The sequence below is a fragment of the Ovis canadensis genome, chromosome 13 (assembly GCF_042477335.2).
Source record: "Ovis canadensis isolate MfBH-ARS-UI-01 breed Bighorn chromosome 13, ARS-UI_OviCan_v2, whole genome shotgun sequence".
In the NCBI taxonomy this organism is placed as follows: Eukaryota; Metazoa; Chordata; class Mammalia; order Artiodactyla; family Bovidae; genus Ovis; species Ovis canadensis.
Genome location: NC_091257.1, coordinates 8244907 through 8265203, shown reverse-complemented (window position 1 = coordinate 8265203; position 20297 = coordinate 8244907).

Genomic DNA, 20297 nt, shown 5'->3' with positions numbered 1-20297 from the left:
CTGAGGCCACCAGAGCGGGTCCCTGAGGTCCCCGTCGTAAGTCGAGAGCCCCTGCCGCAACTCGAGAAAATCCAGGAGGTTTTGCCCTCCAGGCGAGATGAGGCCCATTTCCGATGAGGCTTCTCGAGGCCAATCACATCTAACCACTGGAACTTCCAAAGGGTCCTTCACACCCTTGCTGCAACTCAAGAAGTTCCCCGACATACCCGTCTCCACTCGAGAGGAAGCACGTGGGGTCCCGCACACATCCAGGGGAGCCCCGTTTCCGCCTCCTAGCTCGAGATGAGGGATCCTTTCCCTGTTTCGTAGGGAAAGAATTCCCGGCGTTCCCGTCGCATCTCAAGAGGAGGCGCTCTCTACAGGAAAGGCGAGAGGAACTCCAGAGTCGAGACACCATTCCAAGAGTCCCCCAGATGTGTCAGTCCATTCCAGAGGAACCTGTTTTCCCTGCACTGCCTTGACGTTCAAGCCGAGGATCGACTCCTACCACGTGTGCACGTGGGACAGCCCTGTGGGAAAGCCTGGTGGGAAAGCCTCGTGGGAAAGACTCGAGGGAAAACCATAGATCCTTTGATCCACGCGGCGGACTGCGTGACACTGCTGCTACCGCTCTGGAGGAAAGCGCAAGTGCATGCCCGCATTCGAGACGAGGATTGACTCCCCTGGGGAGACTCCAGAAGTACCCCAAGATCCATGTCAGCACTGGAGAGGAATCCTCAGGTTCCGGCCCCGACTCCACACAAGGTCTTAGGCCCCGGCATCGACGGGAGAGGAATCCCGAGAGGCCCCCGAGTAACTCGCATGGGGACTGGCCTTTCCTGAGGCCACCAGAGCGGGTCCCTGAGGTCCCCGTCGTAAGTCGAGAGCACCTGCCGCAATTCGAGAAAATCCAGGAGGTTTTGCCCTCCAGGCGAGATGAGGCCCATTTCCGCTGAGGCTTCTCGAGGCCAATCACATCTAACCACTGGAACTTCCAAAGGGTCCTTCACACCCTTGCTGCAACTCAAGAAGTTCCCCGACATACCCGTCTCCACTCGAGAGGAAGCATGTGGTGTCCCGCACACATCCAGGGGAGCGCCGTTTCCGCCTCCTAGCTCGAGATGAGGGATCCTTTACCTGCTTCGCAGGGAAAGAATTCCCGGCGTTCCCGTCGCATCTCAAGAGGAGGCGCTCTCCACAGGAAAGGCGAGAGGAACTCCAGGGTCGTGCCACCATTCCAAGAGTCCCCCAGATGTGTCAGTCCATTCCAAAGGAACCTGTTTTCCCTGCACTGCCTTGACGTTCAAGCCGAGGATCGACTCCCACCACTTGTTCACGTGGCACAGCCCTGTGGGAAAGCCTCGTGGGAAATCCTCGTGGGAAAGACTCGAGGGAAAACCATAGATCCTTTGATCCACGCGGCGGACTGCGTGACACTGCTGCTACCGCTCTGGAGGAAAGCGCAAGTGCATGCCCGCATTCGAGACGAGGACTGACTCCCCTGGGGAGACTCCAGAAGTACCCCAAGATCCATGTCAGCACTGGAGAGGAATCCTCAGGTTCCGGCCCCGACTCCACACAAGGTCTTAGGCCCCGGCATCGACGGGAGAGGAATCCCGAGAGGCCCCCGAGGAACTCGCATGGGGACTGGCCTTTCCTGAGGCCACCAGAGCGGGTCCCTGAGGTCCCCGTCGTAAGTCGAGAGCACCTGCCGCAACTCGAGAAAATCCAGGAGGTTTTGCCCTCCACGCGAGATGAGGCCCATTTCCGCTGAGGCTTCTCGAGGCTAATCACGTCTAACCACTGGAACTTCCAAAGGGTCCTTCACACCCTTGCTGCAACTCAAGAACTTCCCCGACATACCCGTCTCCACTCGAGAGGAAGCACGTGGGGTCCCGCACACATCCAGGGGAGCCCCGTTTCCGCCTCCTAGCTCGAGATGAGGGATCCTTTCCCTGTTTCGTAGGGAAAGAATTCCTGGCGTTCCCGTCGCATCTCAAGAGGAGGCGCTCTCCACAGGAAAGGGGAGAGGAACTCCAGGGTCGTGCCACCATTCCAAGAGACCCCCAGATGTGTCAGTTCATTACAGAGGAACCTGTTTTCCCTGCACTGCCTTGACGTTCAAGCCGAGGATCGACTCCCACCACGTGTTCACGTGGGACAGCCCTGTGGGAAAGCCTCGTGGGAAAGCCTCGTGGGAAAGACTCGAGGGAAAACCATAGATCCTTTGATCCATGCGGCGGACTGCGTGACACTGCTGCTACCGCTCTGGAGGAAAGCGCAAGTGCATGCCCGCATTCGAGACGAGGACTGACTCCCCTGGGGAGACTCCAGAAGTACCCCAAGATCCATGGCAGCACTGGAGAGGAATCCTCAGGTTCCGGCCCCGAATCCACACAAGGACTTACGCCCTGGCATCGACGGGAGAGGAATCCCCAGAGGCCCCCGAGGAACTCGCATGGGGACTGGCCTTTCCTGAGGCCACCAGAGCGGGTCCCTGAGGTCCCCGTCGTAAGTCGAGAGCACCTGCCCCAACTCGAGAAAATCCAGGAGGTTTTGCCCTCCAGGCGAGATGAGGCCCATTTCTGCTGAGGCTTCTCGAGGCTAATCACGTCTAACCACTGGAACTTCCAAAGGGTCCTTCACACCCTTGCTGCAACTCAACAAGTTCCCCGACATACCCGTCTGCACTCGAGAGGAAGCACGTGGTGTCCCGCACACATCCAGGGGAGCCCCGTTTCCGCCTCCTAGCTCGAGATGAGGGATCCTTTCCCTGTTTCCTAGGGAAAGAATTCCCTGCGTTCCGGTCGCATCTCAAGAGGAGGCGCTCTCCACAGGAAAGGGGAGAGGAACTCCAGGGTCGTGCCACCATTCCAAGAGACCCACAGATGTGTCAGTCCATTCCAGAGGAACCTGTTTTCCCTGCACTGCCTTGACGTTCAAGCCGAGGATCGACTCCCACCACGTGTGCACGTGGGACAGCCCTGTGGGAAAGCCTCGTGGGAAAGACTCGAGGGAAAACCATAGATCCGTTGATCCACTCGGCGGACTGCGTGACACTGCTGCTACCGCTCTGGAGGAAAGCGCAAGTGCATGCCCGCATTCGAGACGAGGACTGACTACCCTGGGGAGACTCCAGAAGTACCCCAAGATCCATGTCAGCACTGGAGAGGAATCCTCAGGTTCCGGCCCCGACTCCACACAAGGACTAAGGCCCTGGCATCGACGGGAGAGGAATCCCCAGAGGCCCCGAGGAACTCGCATGGGGACTGGCCTTTCCTGAGGCCACCAGAGCGGGTCCCTGAGGTCCCCGTCGTAAGTCGAGAGCACCTGCCGCAACTCGAGAAAATCCAGGAGGTTTTGCCCTCCAGGCGAGATGAGGTCCATTTCCGATGAGGGTTCTCGAGGCTAATCACGTCTAACCACTGGAACTTCCAAAGGGTCCTTCACACCCTTGCTGCAACTCAAGAACTTCCCTGACATACCCATCTCCACTCGAGAGGAAGCACGTGGGGTCCCGCACACATCCAGGGGATCCCCGTTTCCGCCTCCTAGCTCGATATGAGGGATCCTTTCCCTGTTTCGTAGGGAAAGAATTCCCGGCGTTCCCGTCGCATCTCAAGAGGAGGCGCTCTCCACAGGAAAGGGGAGAGGAACTCCAGGGTCGTACCAATATTCCAAGAGACCCCCAGATGTGTCAGTCCATTCCAGAGGAACCTGTTTTCCCTGCATTGCCTTGACGTTCAAGCCGAGGATCGACTCCCACCACGTGTGCACGTGGGACAGCCCTGTGGGAAAGACTCGAGGGAAAACCATAGATCCTTTGATCCATGCGGCGGACTGCGTGACACTGCTGCTACCGCTCTGGAGGAAAGCGCAAGTGCATGCCCGCATTCGAGACGAGGACTGACTCCCCTGGGGAGACTCCAGAAGTACCCCAAGATCCATGTCAGCACTGGAGAGGAATCCTCAGGTTCCGGCCCCGACTCCACCCAAGGTCTTAGGCCCCGGCATCGACGGGAGGGGAATCCCGAGAGGCCCACGAGGAACTCGCATGGGGACTGGCCTTCCCTGAGGCCACCAGAGCGGGTCCCTGAGGTCCCCGTCGTAAGTCGAGAGCACCTGCCGCAACTCGAGAAAATCCAGGAGGTTTTGCCCTCCAGGCGAGATGAGGCCCATTTCCGCTGAGGCTTCTCGAGGCCAATCACGTCTAACCACTGGAACTTCCAAAGGGTCCTTCACACCCTTGCTGCAACTCAAGAAGTTCCCCGACATACCCGTCTCCACTCGAGAGGAAGCACGTGGTGTCCCGCACACTTCCAGGGGAGCCCCGTTTCCGCCTCCTAGCTCGAGATGAGTGATCCTTTCCCTGTTTCGTAGGGAAAGAATTCCCGGCGTTCCCGTAGCCTCTCAAGAGGAGGCGCTCTCCACAGGAAAGGCGAGAGGAACTCCAGGGTCGTGCCACCATTCCAAGAGTCCCCCAGATGGGTCAGTCCATTCCAGAGGAACCTGTTTTCCCTGCACTGCCTTGACGTTCAAGCCGAGGATCGACTCCCACCACGTGTGCACGTGGGACAGCCCTGTGGGAAAGCCTCGTGGGAAAGCCTCGTGGGAAAGACTCGAGGGAAAACCATAGATCCTTTGATCCACGCGGCGGACTGCGTGACACTGCTGCTACCGCTCTGGAGGAAAGCGCAAGTGCATGCCCGCATTCGAGACGAGGACTGACTCCCCTGGGGAGACTCCAGAAGTACCCCAAGATCCATGTCAGCACTGGAGAGGAATCCTCAGGTTCCGGCCCCGACTCCACACAAGGTCTAAGGCCCCGGCATCGACGGGAGAGGAATCCCGAGAGGCCCCCGAGGAACTCGCATGGGGACTGGCCTTTCCTGAGGCCACCAGAGCGGGTCCCTGAGGTCCCCGTCGTAAGTCGAGAGCACCTGCCGCAACTCGAGAAAATCCAGGAGGTTTTGCCCTCCAGGCGAGATGAGGCCCATTTCCGCTGAGGCTTCTCGAGGCCAATCACATCTAACCACTGGAACTTCCAAAGGGTCCTTCACACCCTTGCTGCAACTCAAGAACTTCCCCGACATACCCGTCTCCACTCGAGAGGAAGCACGTGGGGTCCCGCACACATCCAGGCGATCCCCGTTTCCGCCTCCTACCTCGATATGAGGGATCCTTTCCCTGTTTCGTAGGGAAAGAATTCCCGGCGTTCCCGTCGCATCTCAAGAGGAGGCGCTCTCCACAGGAAAGGCGAGAGGAACTCCAGGGTCGTGCCACCATTCCAAGAGACCCCCAGATGTGTCAGTCCATTCCAGAGGAACCTGTTTTCCCTGCACTGCCTTGACGTTCAAGCCGAGGATCGACTCCCACCACGTGTGCACGTGGGACAGCCCTGTGGGAAGGCCTCGTGGGAAAGCCTCGTGGGAAAGACTCGAGGGAAAACCATAGATCCTTTGATCCACGCGGCGGACTGCGTGACACTGCTGCTACCGCTCTGGAGGAAAGCGCAAGTGCATGCCAGCATTCGAGACGAGGACTGACTCCCCTGGGGAGACTCCAGAAGTACCCCAAGATCCATGTCAGCACTGGAGAGGAATCCTCAGGTTCCGGCCCCGACTCCACACAAGGTCTTAGGCCCCGGCATCGACGGGAGAGGAATCCCGAGAGGCCCCCGAGGAACTCGCATGGGGACTGGCCTTTCCTGAGGCCACCAGAGCGGGTCCCTGCGGTCCCCGTCGTAAGTCGAGACCACCTGCCGCAACTCGAGAAAATCCAGGAGGTTTTGCCCTCCAGGCGAGATGAGGCCCATTTCCGCTGAGGCTTCTCGAGGCCAATCACATCTAACCACTGGAACTTCCAGGGGGTCCTTCACACCATTGCTGGAACTCAAGAAGTTCGCCGACATACCCGTCTCCACTCGAGAGGAAGCACGTGGGGTCCCGCACACATCCAGGGGAGCCCCGTTTCCGCCTCCTAGCTCTAGATGAGGGATCCTTTCCCTGTTTCGTAGGGAAAGAATTCCCGGCGTTCCCGTAGCCTCTCAAGAGGAGGCGCTCTCCACAGGAAAGGCGAGAGGAACTCCAGGGTCGTGCCACCATTCCAAGAGTCCCCCAGATGTGTCAGTCCATTCCAGAGGAACCTGTTTTCCCTGCACTGCATTGACGTTCAAGCCGAGGATCGACTCCCACCACGTGTGCACGTGGGACAGCCCTGTGGGAAAGCCTCGTGGGAAAGCCTCGTGGGAAAGACTCGAGGGAAAACCATACATCCTTTGATCCACGCGGCGGACTGCGTGACACTGCTGCTACCGCTTTGGAGGAAAGCGCAAGTGCATGCCCGCATTCGAGACGAGGACTGACTCCCCTCGGGAGACTCCATAAGTACCCCAAGATCCATGTCAGCACTGGAGAGGAATCCTCAGGTTCCGGCCCCGACTCCACACAAGGTCTTAGGCCCCGGCATCGACGGGAGAGGAATCCCGAGAGGCCCCCGAGGAACTCGCCTGGGGACTGGCCTTTCCTGAGGCCCCAAGAGCGGGTCCCTGAGGTCCCCGTCGTAAGTCGAGAGCACCTGCCGCAACTCGAGAAAATCCAGGAGGTTTTGCCCTCCAAGCGAGATGAGGCCCATTTCCGCTGAGGCTTCTCGAGGCCAATCACGTCTAACCACTGGAACTTCCAAAGGGTCCTTCACACCCTTGCTGCAACTCAAGAAGTTCCCCGACATACCCGTCTGCACTCGAGAGGAAGCACGTGGTGGCCCGCACACATCCAGGGGAGCCCCGTTTCCGCCTCCTAGCTCGAGATGAGGGATCCTTTCCCTGTTTCGTAGGGAATGAATTCCCGGCGTTCCCGTCGCATCTCAAGAGGAGGCTCTCTCCACAGGAAAGGCGAGAGGAACTCCAGGGTCTTGACACCATTTCAAGAGTCGCCCAGATGTGTCAGTCCATTCCAGAGGAAACTGTTTTCCCTGCACTGCCTTGACGTTCAAGCCGAGGATCGAGTCCCTCCACGTGTGCACGTGGGACAGCCCTGTGGGAAAGCCTCGTGGGAAAGCCTCGTGGGAAAGACTCGAGGGAAAACCATAGATCCTTTGATCCACGCGGCGGACTGCGTGACACTGCTGCTACCGCTCTGGAGGAAAGCGCAAGTGCATGCCCGCATTCGAGACGAGGACTGACTCCCCTGGGGAGACTCCAGAAGTACCCCAAGATCCATGTCAGCACTGGAGAGGAATCCTCAGGTTCCGGCCCCGACTCCACACAAGGTCTTAGGCCCCGGCATCGACGGGAGAGGAATCCCGAGAGACCCCGAGGAACTCGCATGGGGACTGGCCTTTCCTGAGGCCACCAGAGCGGGTCCCTGAGGTCCCCGTCGTAAGTCGAGAGCACCTGCCGCAACTCGAGAAAATCCAGGAGGTTTTGCCCTCCAGGCGAGATGAGGCCCATTTCCGCTGAGGCTTCTCGAGGCCAATCACATCTAACCACTGGAACTTCCAAAGGGTCCTTCACACCCTTGCTGCAACTCAAGAAGTTCCCCGTCATACCCGTCGGCACTCGAGAGGAAGCACGTGGTGTCCCGCACACATCCAGGGGAGCCCCGTTTCCGCCTTCTAGCTTGAGATGAGGGATCCTTTCCCTATTTCGTAGGGAAAGAATTCCCGGCGTTCCCCTCGCAACTCAAGAGGAGGCGCTCTCCAAAGGAAAGGCGAGAGGAACTCCAGGGTCATGCCACCATTCCAAGAGTCCCCCAGATGTGTCAGTCCATTCCAGAGGAACCTGTTTTCCCTGCACTGCCTTGACGTTCAAGCCGAGGATCGAGTCCCACCACGTGTGCACGTGGGACAGCCCTGTGGGAAAGCCTCGTGGGAAAGCCTCGTGGGAAAGACTCGAGGGAAAACCATAGATCCTTTGATCCACACGGCGGACTGCGTGACACTGCTGCTACCGCTCTGGAGGAAAGCGCAAGTGCATGCCCGCATTCGAGACGAGGACTGACTCCCCTGGGGAGACTCCAGAAGTACCCCAAGATCCATGTCAGCACTGGAGAGGAATCCTCAGGTTCCGGCCCCGACTCCACACAAGGTCTTAGGCCCCGGCATTGACGGGAGGGGAATCCCGAGAGGCCCACGAGGAACTCGCATGGGGACTGGCCTTCCCTGAGGCCACCAGAGCGGGTCCCTGAGGTCCCCGTCGTAAGTCGAGAGCACCTGCCGCAACTCGAGAAAATCCAGGAGGTTTTGCCCTCCAGGCGAGATGAGGCCCATTTCCGCTGAGGCTTCTCGAGGCCAATCACGTCTAACCACTGGAACTTCCAAAGGGTCCTTCACACCCTTGCTGCAACTCAAGAAGTTCCCCGACATACCCGTCTCCACTCGAGAGGAAGCACGTGGTGTCCCGCACACTTCCAGGGGAGCCCCGTTTCCGCCTCCTAGCTCGAGATGAGTGATCCTTTCCCTGTTTCGTAGGGAAAGAATTCCCGGCGTTCCCGTAGCCTCTCAAGAGGAGGCGCTCTCCACAGGAAAGGCGAGAGGAACTCCAGGGTCGTGCCACCATTCCAAGAGTCCCCCAGATGGGTCAGTCCATTCCAGAGGAACCTGTTTTCCCTGCACTGCCTTGACGTTCAAGCCGAGGATCGACTCCCACCACGTGTGCACGTGGGACAGCCCTGTGGGAAAGCCTCGTGGGAAAGCCTCGTGGGAAAGATCGAGGGAAAACCATAGATCCTTTGATCCACGCGGCGGACTGCGTGACACTGCTGCTACCGCTCTGGAGGAAAGCGCAAGTGCATGCCCGCATTCGAGACGAGGACTGACTCCCCTGGGGAGACTCCAGAAGTACCCCAAGATCCATGTCAGCACTGGAGAGGAATCCTCAGGTTCCGGCCCCGACTCCACACAAGGTCTTAGGCCCCGGCATCGACGGGAGAGGAATCCCGAGAGGCCCCCGAGGAACTCGCATGGGGACTGGCCTTTCCTGAGGCCACCAGAGCGGGTCCCTGAGGTCCCCGTCGTAAGTCGAGAGCACCTGCCGCAACTCGAGAAAATCCAGGAGGTTTTGCCCTCCAGGCGAGATGAGGCCCATTTCCGCTGAGGCTTCTCGAGGCCAATCACATCTAACCACTGGAACTTCCAAAGGGTCCTTCACACCCTTGCTGCAACTCAAGAACTTCCCCGACATACCCGTCTCCACTCGAGAGGAAGCACGTGGGGTCCCGCACACATCCAGGCGATCCCCGTTTCCGCCTCCTAGCTCGATATGAGGGATCCTTTCCCTGTTTCGTAGGGAAAGAATTCCCGGCGTTCCCGTCGCATCTCAAGAGGAGGCGCTCTCCACAGGAAAGGCGAGAGGAACTCCAGGGTCGTACCACCATTCCAAGAGACCCCCAGATGTGTCAGTCCATTATAGAGGAACCTGTTTTCCCTGCACTGCCTTGACGTTCAAGCCGAGGATCGACTCCCACCACGTGTGCACGTGGGACAGCCCTGTGGGAAGGCCTCGTGGGAAAGCCTCGTGGGAAAGACTCGAGGGAAATCCATAGATCCTTTGATCCACGCGGCGGACTGCGTGACACTGCTGCTACCGCTCTGGAGGAAAGCACAAGTGCATGCCAGCATTCGAGACGAGGACTGACTCCCCTGGGGAGACTCCAGAAGTACCCCAAGATCCATGTCAGCACTGGAGAGGAATCCTCAGGTTCCGGCCCCGACTCCACACAAGGTCTTAGGCCCCGGCATCGACGGGAGAGGAATCCCGAGAGGCCCCCGAGGAACTCGCATGGGGACTGGCCTTTCCTGAGGCCACCAGAGCGGGTCCCTGAGGTCCCCGTCGTAAGTCGAGAGCACCTTCCGCAACTCGAGAAAATCCAGGAGGTTTTGCCCTCCAGGCGAGATGAGGCCCATTTCCGCTGAGGCTTCTCGAGGCCAATCACATCTAACCACTGGAACTTCCAGGGGGTCCTTCACACCATTGCTGCAACTCAAGAAGTTCCCCGACATACCCGTCTCCACTCGAGAGGAAGCACGTGGGGTCCCGCACACATCCAGGGGAGCCCCGTTTCCGCCTCCTAGCTCGAGATGAGGGATCCTTTCCCTGTTTCGTAGGGAAAGAATTCCCGGCGTTCCCGTAGCCTCTCAAGAGGAGGCGCTCTCCACAGGAAAGGCGAGAGGAACTGAAGGGTCGTGCCACCATTCCAAGAGTCCCCCAGATGTGTCAGTCCATTCCAGAGGAACCTGTTTTCCTTGCACTGCCTTGACGTTCAAGCCGAGGATCGACTCCCACCACGTGTGCACGTGGGACAGCCCTTTGGGAAAGCCTCGTGGGAAAGCCTCGTGGGAAAGACTCGAGGGAAAACCATACATCCTTTGATCCACGCGGCGGACTGCGTGACACTGCTGCTACCGCTTTGGAGGAAAGCGCAAGTGCATGCCCGCATTCGAGACGAGGACTGACTCCCCTCGGGAGACTCCAGAAGTACCCCAAGATCCATGTCAGCACTGGAGAGGAATCCTCAGGTTCCGGCCCCGACTCCACACAAGGTCTTAGGCCCCGGCATCGACGGGAGAGGAATCCCGAGAGGCCCCCGAGGAACTCGCCTGGCGACTGGCCTTTCCTGAGGCCCCCAGAGCGGGTCCCTGAGGTCCCCGTCGTAAGTCGAGAGCACCTGCCACAACTCGAGAAAATCCAGGAGGTTTTGCCCTCCAGGCGAGATGAGGCCCATTTCCGCTGAGGCTTCTCGAGGCCAATCACATCTAAGCACTGGAACTTCCAAAGGGTCCTTCACACCCTTGCTGCAACTCAAGAAGTTCCCCGACATACCCGTCTCCACTCGAGAGGAAGCACGTGGGGTCCCGCACACATCCAGGGGAGCCCCGTTTCCGCCTCCTAGCTCTAGATGAGGGATCATTTCCCTGTTTCGTAGGGAAAGAATTCCCGGCGTTCCCGTCGCATCTCAAGAGGAGGCGCTCTCCACAGGAAAGGCGAGAGGAACTCCAGGGTCATGCCACCATTCCAAGAGTCCCCCAGATGTGTCAGTCCATTCCAGAGGAACCTGTTTTCCCTGCACTGCCTTGACGTTCAAGCCGAGGATCGACTCCCACCACGTGTGCACGTGGGACAGCCCTGTGGGAAAGCCTCGTGGGAAAGCCTCGTGGGAAAGACTCGAGGGAAATCCATAGATCCTTTGATCCACGAGGCGGACTGCGTGACACTGCTGCTACCGCTCTGGAGGAAAGCGCAAGTGCATGCCCGCATTCGAGACGAGGACTGACTCCCCTGGGGAGACTCCAGAAGTACCCCACGATCCATGTCAGCACTGGAGAGGAATCCTCAGGTTCCGGCCCCGACTCCACACAAGGTCTTAGGCCCCGGCATCGACGGGAGAGGAATCCCAAGAGGCCCCCGAGGAACTCGCATGGGGACTGGCCTTTCCTGAGGCCACCAGAGCGGGTCCCTGAGGTCCCCGTCGTAAGTCGGGAGCACCGGCCGCAACTCGAGAAAATCCAGGAGGTTTTGTCCTCCAGGCGAGATGAGGCCCATTTCCGCTGAGGCTTCTCGAGGCTAATCACGTCTAACCACTTGAACTTCCAAAGGGTCCTTCACACCCTTGCTGCAACTCAAGAAGTTCCCCGACATACCTGTCTCCACTTGAGAGGAAGCACGTGGGTCCCGCACACATCCAGGGGAGCCCCGTTTCCGCCTCCTAGCTCGAGATGAGGGATCCTTTCCCTGTTTCGTAGGGAAAGAATCCCCGGCGTTCCCGTCGCAACTCAAGAGGAGGCGCTCTCCAAAGGAAAGGCGAGAGGAACTCCAGGGTCATGCCACCATTCCAAGAGTCCCCCAGATGTGTCAGTCCATTCCAGGGGAACCTGTTTTCCCTGCACTGCCTTGACGTTCAAGCCGAGGATCGAGTCCCACCACGTGTGCACGTGGGACAGCCCTGTGGGAAAGCCTCGTGGGAAAGACTCGAGGGAAAACCATAGATCCTTTGATCCACACGGCGGACTGCGTGACACTGCTGCTACCGCTCTGGAGGAAAGCGCAAGTGCATGCCCGCATTCGAGACGAGGACTGACTCCCCTGGGGAGACTCCAGAAGTACCCCAAGATCCATGTCAGCACTGGAGAGGAATCCTCAGGTTCCGGCCCCGACTCCACACAAGGTCTTAGGCCCCGGCATCGACGGGAGGGGAATCCCGAGAGGCCCCCGAGGAACTCGCATGGGGACTGGCCTTTCCTGAGGCCACCAGAGCGGGTCCCTGAGGTCCCCGTCGTAAGTAGAGAGCACCTGCCGCAACTCGAGAAAATCCAGGAGGTTTTGCCCTCCAGGCGAGATGAGGCCCATTTCCGCTGAGGCTTCTCGAGGCCAATCACATCTAACCACTGGAACTTCCAAAGGGTCCTTCACACCATTGCTGCAACTCAAGAAGTTCCCCGACATACCCGTCTCCACTCGAGTGGAAGCACGTGGGGTCCCGCACACATCCAGGGGAGCCCCGTTTCCGCCTCCTAGCTCGAGATGAGGGATCCTTTCCCTGTTTCGTAGGGAAAGAATTCCCGGCGTTCCCGTCGCATCTCAAGAGGAGGCGCTCTCCACAGGAAAGGCGAGAGGAACTCCAGGGTCGTGCCACCATTCCAAGAGTCCCCCAGATGTGTCAGTCCATTCCAGAGGAACCTGTTTTCCCTGCACTGCCTTGACGTTCAAGCCGAGGATCGACTCCCACCACGTGTGCACGTGGGACAGCCCTGTGGGAAAGCCTCGAGGGAAAGCCTCGTGGGAAAGACTCGAGGGAAAACCATAGAGCCTTTGATCCACGCGGCAGACTGCGTGACACTGCTGCTACCGCTCTGGAGGAAAGCGCAATTGCATGCCCGCATTCGAGACGAGGACTGACTACCCTGGGGAGACTCCAGAAGTACCCCAAGATCCATGTCAGCACTGGAGAGGAATCCTCAGTTTCCGGCCCCGACTCCACACAAGGTCTTAGGCGCCGGCATCGACGGGAGACGAATCCCGAGAGGCCCCCGAGGAACTCGCATGGGGACTGGCCTTTCCTGAGGCCACCAGAGCGGGTCCCTGAGGTCCCCGTCTTAAGTCGAGAGCACCTGCCGCAACTCGAGAAAATCCAGGAGGTTTTGCCCTTCAGGCGAGATGAGGCCCATTTCCGCTGAGGCTTCTCGAGGCTAATCACGTCTAACTACTGGAACTTCCAAAGGGTCCTTCACACCATTGCTGCAACTCAAGAAGTTCCCCGACATACCCGTCTCCACTCGAGAGGAAGCACGTGGGGTCCCGCACACATCCAGGGGAGCCCCGTTTCCGCCTCCTAGCTCGAGATGAGGGATCTTTCCCTGTTTCGTAGGGAAAGAATTCCCGGCGTTCCCGTCGCATCTCAAGAGGAGGCGCTCTCCACAGGAAAGGCGAGAGGAACTCCAGGGTCGTGCCACCATTCCAAGAGTCCCCCAGATGTGTCAGTCCATTCCAGAGGAACCTGTTTTCCCTGCACTGCCTTGACGTTCAAGCCGAGGATCGACTCCCACCACGTGTGCACGTGGGACAGCCCTGTGGGAAAGCCTCGTGGGAAAGCCTCGTGGGAAAGACTCGAGGGAAAACCATAGATCCTTTGATCCACGCGGCGGACTGCGTGACACTGCTGCTACCGCTCTGGAGGAAAGCGCAAGTGCATGCCCGCATTCGAGACGAGGACTGACTCCCCTGGGGAGACTCCAGAAGTACCCCAAGATCCATGTCAGCACTGGAGAGGAATACTCAGGTTCCGGCCCCGACTCCACACAAGGTCTTAGGCCCCGGCATCGACGGGAGAGGAATCCCGAGAGGCCCCCGAGGAACTCGCATGGGGACTGGCCTTTAATGAGGCCACCAGAGCGGGTCCCTGAGGTCCCCGTCGTAAGTCGAGAGCACCTGCCGCAAGTCGAGAAAATCGAGGAGGTTTTGCCCTCCAGGCGAGATGAGGCCCATTTCCGCTGAGGCTTCTCCAGGCCAATCACGTCTAACCACTGGAACTTCCAAAGGGTCCTTCACACCCTTGCTGCAACTCAAGAAGTTCCCCGACATACCCGTCTGCACTCGAGAGGACGCACGTGGTGTCCCGCACACAACCAGGGGAGACCCGTTTCCGCCTCCTAGCTCGAGATGAGGGATCCTTTCCCTGTTTCGTAGGGAAAGAATTCCCGGCGTTCCCGTCGCATCTCAAGAGGAGGCGCTCTCCACAGGAAAGGCGAGAGGAACTCCAGGATCGTGCCACCATTCCAAGAGTCCCCCAGATGTGTCAGTCCATTCCAGAGGAACCTGTTTTCCCTGCACTGCCTTGACGTTCAAGCCGAGGATCCACTCCCACCACGTGTGCACGTGGGACAGCCCTGTGGGAAAGCCTCGTGGGAAAGCCTCGTGGGAAAGACTCGAGGGAAAACCATAGATCCTTTGATCCACGCGGCGGACTGCGTGACACTGCTGCTACCGCTCTGGAGGAAAGCGCAAGTGCATGCCCGCATTCGAGACGAGGTCTGACTCCCCTGGGGAGACTCCAGAAGTACCCCAAGATCCATGTCAGCACTGGAGAGGAATCCTCAGGTTCCGGCCCCGACTCCACACAAGGTCTTAGGCCCCGGCATCGACGGGAGAGGAATCCCGAGAGGCCCCCGAGGAACTCGCATGGGGACTGGCCTTTCATGAGGCCACCAGAGCGGGTCCCTGAGGTCCCCGACGTAAGTCGAGAGCACCTGCCGCAACTCGAGAAAATCCAGGAGGTTTTGCCCTCCAGGCGAGATGAGGCCCATTTCCGCTGAGGCTTCTCGAGGCTAATCACGTCTAACCACTGGAACTTCCAAAGGGTCCTTCACATCCTTGCTGCAACTCCGGAAGTTTCCCGACATACCCATCTCCACTCGAGAGGAAGCACGTGGTGTCCCGCCCACATCCAGGGGAGCTCCGTTTGCGACTCCTAGCTCGAGATGAGGGATACTTTCCCTGTTTCGTAGGGAAAGATTTCCCGGCGTTCCCGTCGCATCTCAAGAGGAGGCGCTCTCCACAGGAAAGGCGAGAGGAACTCCAGGGTAGTGCCACCATTCCAAGAGTCCCCCAGATGTGTCAGTCCATTCCAGAGGAACCTGTTTTCCCTGCACTGCCTTGACGTTCAAGCCAAGGATCGACTCCCACCACGTGTGCACGTGGGACAGCCGTGTGGGAAAGCCTCGTGGGAAAGCCTCGTGGAAAAGACTCGAGGGAAAACCATAGATCCTTTGATCCACGCGGCGGACTGCGTGACACTGCTGCTACCGCTCTGGAGGAAAGCGCAAGTGCATGCCCGCATTCGAGACGAGGACTGACTACCCTGGGGAGACTCCAGAAGTACCCCAAGATCCATGTCAGCACTGGAGAGGAATCCTCAGGTTCCGGCCCCGACTCCACACAAGGACTAAGGCCCTGGCATCGACGGGAGAGGAATCCCCAGAGGCCCCGAGGAACTCGCATGGGGACTGGCCTTTCCTGAGGCCACCAGAGCGGGTCCCTGAGGTCCCCGTCGTAAGTCGAGAGCACCTGCCGCAACTCGAGAAAATCCAGGAGGTTTTGCCCTCCAGGCGAGATGAGGTCCATTTCCAATGAGGGTTCTCGAGGCTAATCACGTCTAACCACTGGAACTTCCAAAGGGTCCTTCACACCCTTGCTGCAACTCAAGAACTTCCCTGACATACCCATCTCCACTCGAGAGGAAGCACGTGGGGTCCCGCACACATCCAGGGGATCCCCGTTTCCGCCTCCTAGCTCGATATGAGGGATCCTTTCCCTGTTTCGTAGGGAAAGAATTCCCGGCGTTCCCGTCGCATCTCAAGAGGAGGCGCTCTCCACAGGAAAGGGGAGAGGAACTCCAGGGTCGTACCAATATTCCAAGAGACCCCCAGATGTGTCAGTCCATTCCAGAGGAACCTGTTTTCCCTGCATTGCCTTGACGTTCAAGCCGAGGATCGACTCCCACCACGTGTGCACGTGGGACAGCCCTGTGGGAAAGACTCGAGGGAAAACCATAGATCCTTTGATCCATGCGGCGGACTGCGTGACACTGCTGCTACCGCTCTGGAGGAAAGCGCAAGTGCATGCCCGCATTCGAGACGAGGACTGACTCCCCTGGGGAGACTCCAGAAGTACCCCAAGATCCATGTCAGCACTGGAGAGGAATCCTCAGGTTCCGGCCCCGACTCCACCCAAGGTCTTAGGCCCCGGCATCGACGGGAGAGGAATCCCGAGACGCCCCCGAGGAACTCGCATGGGGACTGGCCTTCCCTGAGGCCACCAGAGCGGGTCCCTGAGGTCCCCGTCGTAAGTCGAGAGCACCTGCCGCAACTCGAGAAAATCCAGGAGGTTTTGCCCTCCAGGCGAGATGAGGCCCATTTCCGCTGAGGCTTCTCGAGGCCAATCACGTCTAACCACTGGAACTTCCAAAGGGTCCTTCACACCCTTGCTGCAACTCAAGAAGTTCCCCGACATACCCGTCTCCACTCGAGAGGAAGCACGTGGTGTCCCGCACACTTCCAGGGGAGCCCCGTTTCCGCCTCCTAGCTAGAGATGAGTGATCCTTTCCCTGTTTCGTAGGGAAAGAATTCCCGGCGTTCCCGTAGCCTCTCAAGAGGAGGCGCTCTCCACAGGAAAGGCGAGAGGAACTCCAGGGTCGTGCCACCATTCCAAGAGTCCCCCAGATGGGTCAGTCCATTCCAGAGGAACCTGTTTTCCCTGCACTGCCTTGACGTTCAAGCCGAGGATCGACTCCCACCACGTGTGCACGTGGGACAGCCCTGTGGGAAAGCCTCGTGGGAAAGCCTCGTGGGAAAGACTCGAGGGAAAACCATAGATCCTTTGATCCACGCGGCGGACTGCGTGACACTGCTGCTACCGCTCTGGAGGAAAGCGCAAGTGCATGCCCGCATTCGAGACGAGGACTGACTCCCCTGGGGAGACTCCAGAAGTACCCCAAGATCCATGTCAGCACTGGAGAGGAATCCTCAGGTTCCGGCCCCGACTCCACACAAGGTCTTAGGCCCCGGCATCGACGGGAGAGGAATCCCGAGAGGCCCCCGAGGAACTCGCATGGGGACTGGCCTTTCCTGAGGCCACCAGAGCGGGTCCCTGAGGTCCCCGTCGTAAGTCGAGAGCACCTGCCGCAACTCGAGAAAATCCAGGAGGTTTTGCCCTCCAGGCGAGATGAGGCCCATTTCCGCTGAGGCTTCTCGAGGCCAATCACATCTAACCACTGGAACTTCCAAAGGGTGCTTCACACCCTTGCTGCAACTCAAGAACTTCCCCGACATACCCGTCTCCACTCGAGAGGAAGCACGTGGGGTCCCGCACACATCCAGGCGATCCCCGTTTCCGCCTCCTAGCTCGATATGAGGGATCCTTTCCCTGTTTCGTAGGGAAAGAATTCCCGGCGTTCCCGTCGCATCTCAAGAGGAGGCGCTCTCCACAGGAAAGGCGAGAGGAACTCCAGGGTCGTGCCACCATTCCAAGAGACCCCCAGATGTGTCAGTCCATTCCAGAGGAACCTGTTTTCCCTGCACTGCCTTGACGTTCAAGCCGAGGATCGACTCCCACCACGTGTGCACGTGGGACAGCCCTGTGGGAAGGCCTCGTGGGAAAGCCTCGTGGGAAAGACTCGAGGGAAAACCATAGATCCTTTGATCCACGCGGCGGACTGCGTGACACTGCTGCTACCGCTCTGGAGGAAAGCGCAAGTGCATGCCAGCATTCGAGACGAGGACTGACTCCCCTGGGGAGACTCCAGAAGTACCCCAAGATCCATGTCAGCACTGGAGAGGAATCCTCAGGTTCCGGCCCCGACTCCACACAAGGTCTTAGGCCCCGGCATCGACGGGAGAGGAATCCCGAGAGGCCCCCGAGGAACTCGCATGGGGACTGGCCTTTCCTGAGGCCACCAGAGCGGGTCCCTGCGGTCCCCGTCGTAAGTCGAGAGCACCTGCCGCAACTCGAGAAAATCCAGGAGGTTTTGCCCTCCAGGCGAGATGAGGCCCATTTCCGCTGAGGCTTCTCGAGGCCAATCACATCTAACCACTGGAACTTCCAGGGGGTCCTTCACACCATTGCTGGAACTCAAGAAGTTCGCCGACATACCCGTCTCCACTCGAGAGGAAGCACGTGGGGTCCCGCACACATCCAGGGGAGCCCCGTTTCCGCCTCCTAGCTCGAGATGAGGGATCCTTTCCCTGTTTCGTAGGGAAAGAATTCCCGGCGTTCCCGTAGCCTCTCAAGAGGAGGCGCTCTCCACAGGAAAGGCGAGAGGAACTCCAGGGTCGTGCCACCATTCCAAGAGTCCACCAGATGTGTCAGTCCATTCCAGAGGAACCTGTTTTCCCTGCACTGCCTTGACGTTCAAGCCGAGGATCGACTCCCACCACGTGTGCACGTGGGACAGCCCTGTGGGAAAGCCTCGTGGGAAAGCCTCGTGGGAAAGACTCGAGGGAAAACCATACATCCTTTGATCCACGCGGCGGACTGCGTGACACTGCTGCTACCGCTTTGGAGGAAAGCGCAAGTGCATGCCCGCATTCGAGACGAGGACTGACTCCCCTCGGGAGACTCCATAAGTACCCCAAGATCCATGTCAGCACTGGAGAGGAATCCTCAGGTTCCGGCCCCGACTCCACACAAGGTCTTAGGCCCCGGCATCGACGGGAGAGGAATCCCGAGAGGCCCCCGAGGAACTCGCCTGGGGACTGGCCTTTCCTGAGGCCCCAAGAGCGGGTCCCTGAGGTCCCCGTCGTAAGTCGAGAGCACCTGCCGCAACTCGAGAAAATCCAGGAGGTTTTGCCCTCCAGGCGAGATGAGGCCCATTTCCGCTGAGGCTTCTCGAGGCCAATCACGTCTAACCACTGGAACTTCCAAAGGGTCCTTCACACCCTTGCTGCAACTCAAGAAGTTCCCCGACATACCCGTCTGCACTCGAGAGGAAGCACGTGGTGGCCCGCACACATCCAGGGGAGCCCCGTTTCCGCCTCCTAGCTCGAGATGAGGGATCCTTTCCCTTTTTCGTAGGGAAAGAATTCCCGGCGTTCCCGTCGCATCTCAAGAGGAGGCTCTCTCCACAGGAAAGTCGAGAGGAACTCCAGGGTCTTGACACCATTTCAAGAGTCGCCCAGATGTGTCAGTCCATTCCAGAGGAAACTGTTTTCCCTGCACTGCCTTGACGTTCAAGCCGAGGATCGAGTCCCTCCACGTGTGCACGTGGGACAGCCCTGTGGGAAAGCCTCGTGGGAAAGCCTCGTGGGAAAGACTCGAGGGAAAACCATAGATCCTTTGATCCACGCGGCGGACTGCGTGACACTGCTGCTACCGCTCTGGAGGAAAGCGCAAGTGCATGCCCGCATTCGAGACGAGGACTGACTCCCCTGGGGAGACTCCAGAAGTACCCCAAGATCCATGTCAGCACTGGAGAGGAATCCTCAGGTTCCGGCCCCGACTCCACACAAGGTCTTAGGCCCCGGCATCGACGGGAGAGGAATCCCGAGAGACCCCGAGGAACTCGCATGGGGACTGGCCTTTCCTGAGGCCACCAGAGCGGGTCCCTGAGGTCCCCGTCGTAAGTCGAGAGCACCTGCCGCAACTCGAGAAAATCCAGGAGGTTTTGCCCTCCAGGCGAGATGAGGCCCATTTCCGCTGAGGCTTCTCGAGGCCAATCACATCTAACCACTGGAACTTCCAAAGGGTCCTTCACACCCTTGCTGCAACTCAAGAAGTTCCCCGTCATACCCGTCGGCACTCGAGAGGAAGCACGTGGTGTCCCGCACACATCCAGGGGAGCCCCGTTTCCGCCTTCTAGCTTGAGATGAGGGATCCTTTCCCTATTTCGTAGGGAAAGAATTCCCGGCGTTCCCCTCGCAACTCAAGAGGAGGCGCTCTCCAAAGGAAAGGCGAGAGGAACTCCAGGGTCATGCCACCATTCCAAGAGTCCCCCAGATGTGTCAGTCCATTCCAGAGGAACCTGTTTTCCCTGCACTGCCTTGACGTTCAAGCCGAGGATCGAGTCCCACCACGTGTGCACGTGGGACAGCCCTGTGGGAAAGCCTCGTGGGAAAGCCTCGTGGGAAAGACTCGAGGGAAAACCATAGATCCTTTGATCCACACGGCGGACTGCGTGACACTGCTGCTACCGCTCTGGAGGAAAGCGCAAGTGCATGCCCGCATTCGAGACGAGGACTGACTCCCCTGGGGAGACTCCAGAAGTACCCCAAAATCCATGTCAGCACTGGAGAGGAATCCTCAGGTTCCGGCCCCGACTCCACACAAGGTCTTA